The 10,885-nt window shown below is 33.9% G+C and overlaps 1 long non-coding RNA gene across 2 annotated transcripts in view; it reads right to left on the reverse strand.

Annotated features, from left to right (window-relative positions):
• Window positions 1-4,879, reverse strand: part of LOC127497032 (uncharacterized) — a 6,202-nt gene extending 1,323 nt beyond the window's left edge. Inside the window, exons 1-5 of one of the 2 annotated variants that reach the window (XR_007925431.1) lie at window positions 4,671-4,879; window positions 2,163-2,251; window positions 1,852-1,954; window positions 1,629-1,754; window positions 111-1,521 (exon numbers count right to left, since the gene is read on the reverse strand). This is a non-coding gene — a long non-coding RNA (uncharacterized LOC127497032). The remainder of the gene's footprint in view (window positions 1-110; window positions 1,522-1,628; window positions 1,755-1,851; window positions 1,955-2,162; window positions 2,252-4,670) is intronic. The other variant, XR_007925432.1, reaches the window with a different exon arrangement.
• Window positions 4,880-10,885: the final 6,006 nt, after the last annotated feature.

Below are 10,885 nucleotides of genomic sequence, written 5' to 3' on the forward strand. Positions count from 1 at the left end.
CCAGGCGTAAATAATCGAGCACTGCTTTTCAAAATAGGCTATATATATCTATATATAAAAAATAGTAAAACCCAGTAGGCTATATACTGAACAATTGTCATTATACTTACCTTTTATCACAAAAATTATGATAGTTTGCAAAACTGACAAGAAAGACTTTCATTTAGATGATAAATATTTTGTTTTTCCGGGTTTTTCCGTCTGCGCTCCAAAATATTTTCGATGTCACGTGATAAGCTCGCCCTCAAGCGCTAGCATTTTATACGCGTTTCAGTATTCAGTTTAATGCTTATTTTAGCTTATATTTTATTTTTTTTAAAAATTATATTTTAATAGCGTTTTAAATTAATTAATTATTCTTTAAATGCTATCTATCTATCTATCTATCTATCTATCTATCTATCTATCTATCTATCTATCTATCTATCTATCAGCTTAAATAACGAGTCTGTGTTCTTGCAGTTTGAATAGGCTACGTCACCGTTTATTTAAAGTCTAGGTTTAGTCTGCTTCCCAACATAAGCGGATGTGACGCTATTTAGGGTGTTTTACGTGGTTTCATTTTAACGTAACCGACATTCATACCGATTTAGACATTTCCTGGTAACTAGAACACCTTTTCTCAAAACTATGAAACCAAAACCACTCTAACGTAATTATACGAAGCATTACAGACAAAACACACATTCACTCATTAAAAAATGTGTTAGTTTCATTAGGATCAGTTTAATTTAGGCTAACACAAATGTAGGCTATCAATTAACACAATTTTAAATATGAGCCCTGTAAAGCTTGACATATAAAATAAAGCAGAAAAACATTTTTCGAAATGTAAGTTTATTGAACCTTTAGAAAAAATATTTTTTTTAAAAATAGTTTGCATGTGTTTCATGTTTTACATCAGGCATACAACGGTCCATATCATGATATAGTGAGAATTTAGGGGGAAAAACATCTATTTTATTCAGAGGCCTAAACTCTATTTTCCAATAATATATGTCTTATAAGATGATCTTCAGATGCTTAGCTTTAAGATCAAAGCTTTGTAAGGGCAAAACATACAATACAATGCCTACAATTATGATTGAGAGATGTACAAATAAACATTCAATAAATATCTGTTGTAGCTATCATTTGATACATACAGTTTTCTAAAATAATGTACTAATAATAATAATTGTGTAAAAAAATAATGTAGGGATAATGAAGTAAACTCAATTCAGTCTTAATGTTCATCCTTTGAAATATTATGATAAAAGATATCCATATGTTTACTTTATTAAAAACATTTCGCAGCACTTTTTTCAGAGGTAATTTTATTGTTAATGCCAGACAGTGGTTGAGGTAGACCTGTGTGATCCAGCGAATTAACTTTATGGATTTGAGTCCTTTTTAAGCGCACACAATCCCATGAAATACTGAATAATAAATTCCCATCTAAGGATCTTTTGCGGTATCCAGGCTGACATCCACAAACTGTGTTATTTTGGTATGTACATGGTGAAATCTCCACTGCATGACCTGTCAGAGAAGCAATCAACACAGCAAGATATAAAGATACGTAATTTGAACATCATTTTAGGTTAATTACAGAAGTCATGAAAGGAAAAGAAAACTTATACACTTACGTTTGGTGCATTTCTGGCATCTAAAGCAGTTGGGGAAATAATTCATACTGTCTTGGTACGTCCCATCTGAACATTTCACACATTCAGATTGCATTCCACTAGAGCATTTCTTTATCAACTTATGCCCTAAAGAAAAACACATGACGGATGAAGAGACTGAACAGACTATTGTATGTCTCTGAAAAATCTGACTGCATTGATTCAGCATTTTGAGACACTGTACCTGGAGCACATTTGTCACAGCAGAGCCCGTCGCTCCAGTATTCATTTTTAGAACAATCCCCTTTGTTGCTCACACTGCGCTGTCCCGTCACAACTCCTACGATCTGTGGTAAAAGGTTAACAATTCAGGAACCTGAACTTTTGATCTGATGTTGCTTAACTGTATGATGTCATCACATGGACCTTTGAAAAACTTAACGTTAAAACATTCGCCAAATACCTCTGTGATTAATAACGGAATCTTTATTTATACAACAGAAGCACATATTTGTGAAGTATGTCAAAGTGGAATTCTGTTTCCCAGTGACTCACCAAAAATAACAGAACACATGGCAGGAGTATCCTCGTGCATTGTCCTTGGATGTGCGATATGGGTGTTATAATGTGTGCAATCATAACTTCTGGGAAAAGAAGAATAGATTTAATCGTACATATTTCAGGAGATAACCATGACTATGATTCTGAAAGAATAAAGACCTGTGAAATTATATATTTTAATTGAACTGTAGTATACAAAATATACACGATTCATATTGTATAAAGGCTAGTACGAACGTTTATATAATTCTTAAATGCAATAATAACATTAAATTTTTTTTTTTTTTTGCAGAAAATTTGTACAGTTATAAAATGTCATGAAAATAAGCATAAAATGTTATATTATGTTTTTGAGAGAAAGAATTGAGTGGGAGGGAGAGGATACGGAAGTATAGGGAGAAAATTAACAGGGTTCCATGCAGAAGGGAAAAGATCCTAGAGAAGGACGAAAAGTAAAAAAAAATCTAAATGATGCCTTAAAAAGAGCAGCCATATACTTTAAAAAATGTGATTTTTTTTAAAAAACATGGTTGATGATGTAACAAAATTAAATGTTATTTCTTCTTTAACAAACAAATGAATTACATTAAAATAGATTTTGGGGTGTTAAGGTTTCAAAGATATTTGCTTTGTCAAATAACATTTTGATATTTTTTTGTATCAAAATTAAATTTTCTTTCTTCTCTGACACATTCAAGGTTAAATAAAAATACTTTAATGTAATACCCCTCACTCTCTTTAATGCAATAACTATCATTTCCATCCTTCAGTGTGACAGTGTCCTATGGCGTGACACACATAAAAGATATAAAAATATCTTAACAGAACAGTTGAGTATTGCAGTAGGGGAGGTATAATCATCACTCATCTTAAAATGGTATAATTTTCAGCAATTTTGAAAGGATGACAGAAAAGTTTGTCTCGTATTTATTGAAAATGTCCAACAGGTTCAACATGTCGTGGGGAAAAAATAATGTTTTTCATAATTTCATATTAAAAAATAGCACTATATGAAAATAAGTGTCTAACAATGAAGATAAATCTCACTCATGCTATTTGTATATTATTAAGAGTTTTTTTTTTTTTCTTAATTTTTGCTGTGTCACACCATAGGACACATTTATAGTACAGTTCAGTAAAAATGTTAAAAAAAAAAAAAAAAAAAACTGTGAAAGAATTGATAAAGTTAGTGACCCCTCATATTTTCTCAAACACACGCACTACATAAATATATGTATTTTTTCTTAAAAAATGGTGTTTTACAAAAAAAAAAAAAAAGCATTTTTTACTGCCTATTTGTCAACCCATATATACATCTTTCTTTTCATCCATTTTTATAAAGAATTAAGGCCTGTTCACACCAAGGATGATAACTATAACAATAATGATAAAGATATACTTCTAAAAATCATTTAAATGATCTGAAACCTGAATAAATAAGCTTTCCATTGATGTATGGTTTGTTAGGATAGGACAATATTTGGCTGAGATACAACTTTTTGAAAATCTCGAATCTGAGGGTGAAAAAAACAAAGAAAAAGTAAAATTGAGAAAATCGCCTTTAAAGTTGTCCAAATGAAGTCCTTAGCAATGCATAATCCACCCACAAAAATAAATTTTTGATACAATTATGGTACACTGTGAAAATGAATTGTTGGTTTAACTTAAAAAAGTAAGTTATACCTGGTTGCCTTAAAATTTTGAGTTCATTGAAATTAAAAATTTGAGTTAATACAATAAAGGCGATTGGTTTAATCAACAGAAACTCAAAATATTATGTTATCTGAACCACATTAATTATTGAAGTTGATTTGACAAAAGAAAAAATGTGATAAATCATGAAAATATTTTCTTTACAGTGTAGGAAATATACAAAATATCTTTACTTAATATCCTAATGATTTTTGGCATAAAAGAAAAATCGATCATTTTGACCCATACAATGTATTGTTGGCTATTGCTACAAATATACCCGTGCGACTTATGACTAGTTTTGTGGTCCATATATGATATATTGGAGTCACTTTCAGAATTATTATTTTTCGATCTGATGGACGATGGAGAGCTTTGTCGTTCGTCGATGTGGACGCTGATATAGTTATCGTTCTTGGTATGAATGATAACGATAAAGATACAGTTCTAAAAATCTACACCACAACTATAACGATAACGGCACAGAGAAATGATATCGTTGGAATCACTTTCAGAACAATTTTTTTTCTAGCTGATGAAAGATAAAAACATTTACAGCCAATCAGAATCCATCCTGCTTTAAAGAGCTCCAGCATTTAAAGCTCTAGACGACTGCAGTGTGCGCTTAGAATAAACAGACTGGTGTGGACACTAATATAGTTATCTATAGTTATCGTTCTTGGTGTGAACGGGCCTTATTTATCCAGTTAAATGTTACATTTTGTTTGTATATAATTATATCTCAATATATTATTAATATAATTGTATAAAACTATACTGACTGACAGAAAGAAGAGCAGATGACTTTACCTCAGTCCACCAGGATCTAATGTAGAGATGCTCCTGATTCCATCACACAGAAAGAATGAATGAATGACTTCAGGTTTTCTTAAATAAGACAGGATTCAGTGATTAGTCATCGTTTTCACTATGTAACCACAAAATATTCAACCACGCATTAACTGGGCCACAATAAATTGAGCAATAGCAAAACAGTAAACCGGTCTGGTCAGATTTGAGTCATCACTAGCAAGGAACTGAATAAAAAAAAAAACCCTTCCCTACAAAGAAGAAGTGACGTGTCTAAGCTCTAATTCAAGCATTCAACGAAGCACGCCTAGTTTTTATTTGACTTGAATTGTGTATAAAGGAAAATACAGTCATGAGGCATCAAAAAAAAAAAAAAAAAAAAAAATATTGCAATCCTTGGGAAATCCAGATGTTTATACTTTTAAACATCTGTTCCACTAACCTTGTTAACTTTAAAAGACATTGTGGTCAGCATGATATATGGCTATGAAATATTCAATATCAATTATGTATCATTAATAATTAATGTAAAAGCAAGCTATTAATTTTGACCCAAACTATTTAGGTATTCTAACTGGAAATAGAAGTTTCTGCTGAGTACGTTATTACGCATTCCCAAAAATGCCATACATTATCATATTTCATATTACACATTTCAAGCCAAATGGAATGTACTGTAATAAAGCCATACACACGATATGATTCCAGTAAACTGATAAGGGAAACTTTTAAGGGAAGTAAATCTCTCCAGTGATACCACAAGTTCCCTGCTCAGCAATGCTAAAGCCAGATAATATGGTATTGTGGATCACTGGTCTCATCATTTTCACGAAAATGTGAAAATTCATTATTAACTGTCTTCCCATCATTGTATGAATGAGATGTCGAGATCTTCAATGATAAAGATGGATGAAGAACACATGTTTCATTCAGCTGTGGATGGACCTCAAAGACACTTTATCCTTAACTGATTAACTTCATCTGCGCAGCTGACACTGACAGTAACTTAGCCAATTATTGACATGATAAACATTTAATATTTTTACTGTATAGAAGATAACTGCTGCCCTGGTGTAACTTGGTTTCTCACAAAGATTTTTTTTAATCCAACATCAAATGGACTATTTCATTCCTTGCCATAGGAGAGTATTATGGCATGAATTTCAATCAGCTTCAATTTATAACACTTTCTATTCTATTTAGTATTCACTTACATTGTATGAACCAAAAGAAAAACAAAGAAGCACATTTCTCATAACATCATCTTCCACAGAAGAGAGAAAATCATACAGTTTTGGAATGACGTTAGTAGGGTGAGTAAATGGCTAAAATATGCCTTTAAGCTCAGTAGTCATCTCCTTACTCAAATAATCAATTAGTTTCTGGACCGAACCTGCATGATGTCACTTCTTAATGATATCTATTAAGGGAGTTCAGGCTAAAAACAATTATTTATATATTTTTTATTTTATTTATTTATGGCTGGAGATTTGGTTGAATGTGAATAGGGACTTAAAGGGATAGTTCACCCAAAAATGAAAATTCTGTCATCATTTACTCACCCTCAAGTTGTTCCACACTTGTATGAGTTTCTTTGTTCTGTTGAACACAAAGATGTTTGGAAGAATGTTTGTAACCAAGCAGATCTCGACCCCCACTGACTAGTAGGCCTGCTTGGTTACAAACATTCTTCCAAACATCTTCCTTTGTGTTCAACAGAACAAAGAAACTCATACAGGTGTGGAACAACTTGAGGGTGAGTAAATGATGACAGAATTTTCATTTTTGGGTGAACTATCCCTTTAATGTTATGATTTTAATAGTTTAATAATTAGGAATCAGGAAACAGAGAGATTGACAGCTGAAAATGGAGAACCCAATTTTTTAATGAAAAATAACAACAATTTTTAATGAAAAATAACAACAATCCAAATTATGTATTGTATGTATTATGTATAATGAAGTGTGAGGATTGACTGGGTCAAGTGTGACAAATTAATCATGCCTGATTTAATAAATATGACTTTAATAATACCCTGAACACAATACTTTCAGTTAAAATCTGCCTTATTAAAGGATTAGTTCACTTTCAAATAAAATTTTCCTGATAATTTACTCGCCCCCATGTCATCCAAGATGTCCATGTCCTTCTTTCTTCAGTCAAAAAGAAATTAAGGTTTTTGATGAAAACATTCCAGGATTATTCTCCTTATAGTGGACTTCAATAGACCCCAAATGGTTGAAGGTCAAAATTAGTTTCAGTGCAGCTTCAAAGGCAGAGCTCTCAAGTTTTATTAAAAGCTTAGAGTGAGATTACATCTGTTAGCGGAGGAGCCACTCAAATATTTGCAGCAGCGGCTCCTCTGCCCCACCAAATTCTCTCAAGTTTTTGCTAGCAGTTTAATTTTACCTAGTGTTGTTCATAATTGACCAGCACGAATAGAAATTATGCTGCTTGTTGACTGAAGTGCCTGTTCTTTGGCCTGATGACCTTTATGTTTTATATGCCTGTTCACACCTGAGTTCTCCTGTCTGCAAACAGAGCACCAGTTGTAGGAGCTGCTGGTGCCTATGGTAATGAATGGCCATTTGGTTGACCACTCACTTTTTAAAGTACACCTGGTGGCTGCTCCACTTAATGCTTTCTTCTTCTTCCCCGTCTTGTCCACTGTCTCCTCTATGGTCTCTTCTACTTTCTCCCCCAACTGTCACTCTTACTATCTTCTCCACCGTCTCTGCCTCCACCTCTTCCACTGTCTCCTCATTTTGACAGAATTTTACTTCAAGAACATTACTTAAATGGTTCTTATATTGAAAATGTTAATTTCCTGTCATCTGCTAGGTTTTTCCTAATATCTGTAATTATTAGCAGAACACATTTTACACATGGGGAAAATCAATTGTGCTCTTGTCTTAATTCTAACTTGTACTTGGCCTTTTGAAAAACTATAGTTATTGTAATTGTCTTGTAATATATTTATAGAATTTGTTACAATAAGGATATAATTACAGGTAAAAGCAGCCTATACACATAGTAACTACACACTGTAAAAAATATTCCGTAGTTTTTACAAAATAATTTTGGCAGCTGTGGTTGCCAGAATAATTTTGTAAAAAAATACAGAAAAAAACTGTAAACACATTTACAGAACAAACTGTCAATTTTACAGTATAAAACTGTAATTTACAAACATACAAACAGAAAATTTGAATGTAAACAAGTAAATTCAACAATGCACACTACTAGTAAAATCTGTTTTGTACCTTTAACATATACTGACAACCACCATAATAATGCAGGTGGTAAAAGAGAAAGCCACATGAAGAATCAGAGTTCATCACAAATAGCTTTTCCACTGGCTGAAGTATATACTAATGTAAAGAGGGTGCAAAGAGTCATTCACGCAAACGCAAAACGCCATCATGGTAACCCACAACACTTACATAATGCAATAAACATTCATTAAACAACAGAAGATGTAACATAAAACCCTAATGTACATAACTGATAACAAAAACTATTAAGAAACATGATTTTTTAAACAAAATACTTTCAAATGTGGAGTGTCACACAGGGAATTGTGGGAATATCAGTTTACAGTTTTTGACTGTAAATTATACATTGATTTGTTCTTTTTTACTTCTAAAAATTGTAATATTTACAGCATTTTACTGTGAAAATTACATAAAATGTCTGGTAAGAGCTTTTACAGTTTTTCCCTGTATATAGTACTGGAACTTACTGTTAACCTATTTACATTTTTTTTCCGTAACGTTTTTACAATATTTTACTGTTAAAATCACATTCATTTTTTACAGTGTAGCACAGTATGCCACAGTTGTAATATAAATCTTTGGTGAAAAATCTATTCCCTTAACAGATAATCTATTATAAATTCTACAAGTTAGTCAGTTTACCACAATAAATACAATAGGTAAATTCTAGTAAAGGAGGTCTTTCTATTTTATGTTGGTACAGGATGATGTTTTCTCAGCGTCGCGATAGGAACGGCTCGCACAAATCTTATCTCACTGTTGGAGCGCACTGGTGAACGCGCGCAGAGTATACAGCCATTCGCGCGCCACGCATGCACAATTAAATAAACTGGGCTTCGGTCATGTTGCGCAGATAATTGGTCCGTTCCGTTCGTACCGGAACTTGGTGCTTATAATAGTTCAACGCGCGATGTATAATAGCCTCCTCCATTAATTGTATATAGAGGGACAAGTTATCCCTTACTTCTCAGCGTGAGAAATACAAGGTGTGGCGCGTGAGCGTGTGAAATGGTTGAAATGCGTGTATCTCACGGTGAATGCGTGAGACTTGAGAGCCCTGTTCAAAGGGCTTTAAACGATACCAGACGAGGAATAAAGGTCTTATCTAGCGAAACGATCGGTCATTTTCTAAAAAAAAAATACAAATGTATGTGCTTTATAAGCACAAATGATCGCCTTACAAGTGCTTCCGCCAGACCGCCTTCCGTATTCTTAAAAAAGCTTACGCTGAATGTCCTACACCTTCCCTATTCAACTTACGGAACGGACGTGGTACCAGTTCCGTTTTTTCCGTAATTTGAATAGGAAAGGCGTAGGACATACAGCGTAAGCTTTTTTAAGAATACGGAAGGCGGTCTAGCGGAAGCACTTGTAGTGCGATCATTTGTGCTTATAAAGCACATACATTTGTATTTTTTTTAGAAAATGACAGATCGTTTCGCTAGATAAGACCCTTATTCCTCGTCTGGTATCGTTTAAAGCCCTTTGAAGCTGCACTGAAACTAATTTTGACCTTCAACCGTTTGGAGGCCATTGAAGTCCACTATAAGGAGAAGAATCCTGGAATGTTTTCATCAAAAATCTTAATTTCTTTTCGACTTAAGAAAGAAGAACATGGACATCTTAGATGACATGGGGGTGACAGTAGGAGTAAAATCTTTGCGTGGCAGGGGGAGCTGCCACTCGACCCGTCACCGCTAGGGGCAGCTGCCACTCGACCTGCCACCGTTATTTGCGCCTGCCACGGGACCTGCCACCGTTATTATTAGGGACTTTAAGCAACAGCTGTTGATGGAACGGCAACGGCGACTGGAAGTACACTGTCAACTGCCGTAGCTAAAGAACGCAAAAATCGCTAAGCAACAACAAAGAGGACGGCGTGGATCATTTAATCATTTGACATAGTAAACAATACAGTACATGTAAATAAAGCAAGAGAATGGTTGCTTTTGGCATTAAATGACATACAGATACAACTAAACATAACACATAACATTTACTTATCTAACCTGTCACGTATTATCGACTACAGCAAATCGGCTATTCTCCCGTAGTAGACGGTTACAGTAGAACGTCAAGAAGTAGCAGTTAACTTTGCGCATGCGCAACAGAATGCCGTTGCCGTTGTATCAGCAGCTGCTGCTTAAAGTCCCTAATAATAACGGTGGCAGGTCGAGCGGCAGTTCCCCCTGCCACGCAAAGATTTTACTCCCTCTCGTAAATTATCAGGAAATTTTTATTTGAAAGTGGACTAATCCTTTAATTGACTCTGGTCTGAATGTGTGGTTTTATCATGTTCACTTGTTTACCCAACATATATAGCAAAAATATCTCTGTATTTGAATTTTAGTTTGGAGGACAAAATTTAAATAATAATAATAATAATAATAATTTTTTAAATTAAAGTTAAGATTAAGTTTTTAAGTTTTGAACTCCTTACCCCTTGAGTCTGACAAGCTACCTTTCTCAATTCTGCAAAGTTTGTCAAGCCAGTAAAGATAATAAAGTAAGACTAGTGAAGATGACAAATGGTAGAAACGCAGTGCGCACAGAGCTGGATTTATCGAATCATCTGTCTACATCTGGGCTTGACTCTGCAGTAGTCAGGTTAGTAACCATGGCCATGTCAAAATACTGGGCCTAATGACTAAACTATAGTGAATAATGAGAATACATCATCTGAACCAGTTGTGTGCACTGTGCAAACATCCTAAAATAGTGGATTAATCCATTTTATGCATAAAACGTAATCTTTGTGAAAACATCCCTTGAATGTTGCGTTAACATTTGACAAAGAACATGTAGTACGTGTGCATTTAGGATGGAAGCACCCTGCGTCTGCGAGTTTTTTCCCAATTTCGCAATTTGTGGTGACGTTCATGTGCCTTATGATCTTCCCGCCATAGCCTATATGGGATCAACTAATCCCTTTTGCAGTT

This window comes from Ctenopharyngodon idella, chromosome 16, assembly GCF_019924925.1.
Source record: "Ctenopharyngodon idella isolate HZGC_01 chromosome 16, HZGC01, whole genome shotgun sequence".
In the NCBI taxonomy this organism is placed as follows: Eukaryota; Metazoa; Chordata; class Actinopteri; order Cypriniformes; family Xenocyprididae; genus Ctenopharyngodon; species Ctenopharyngodon idella.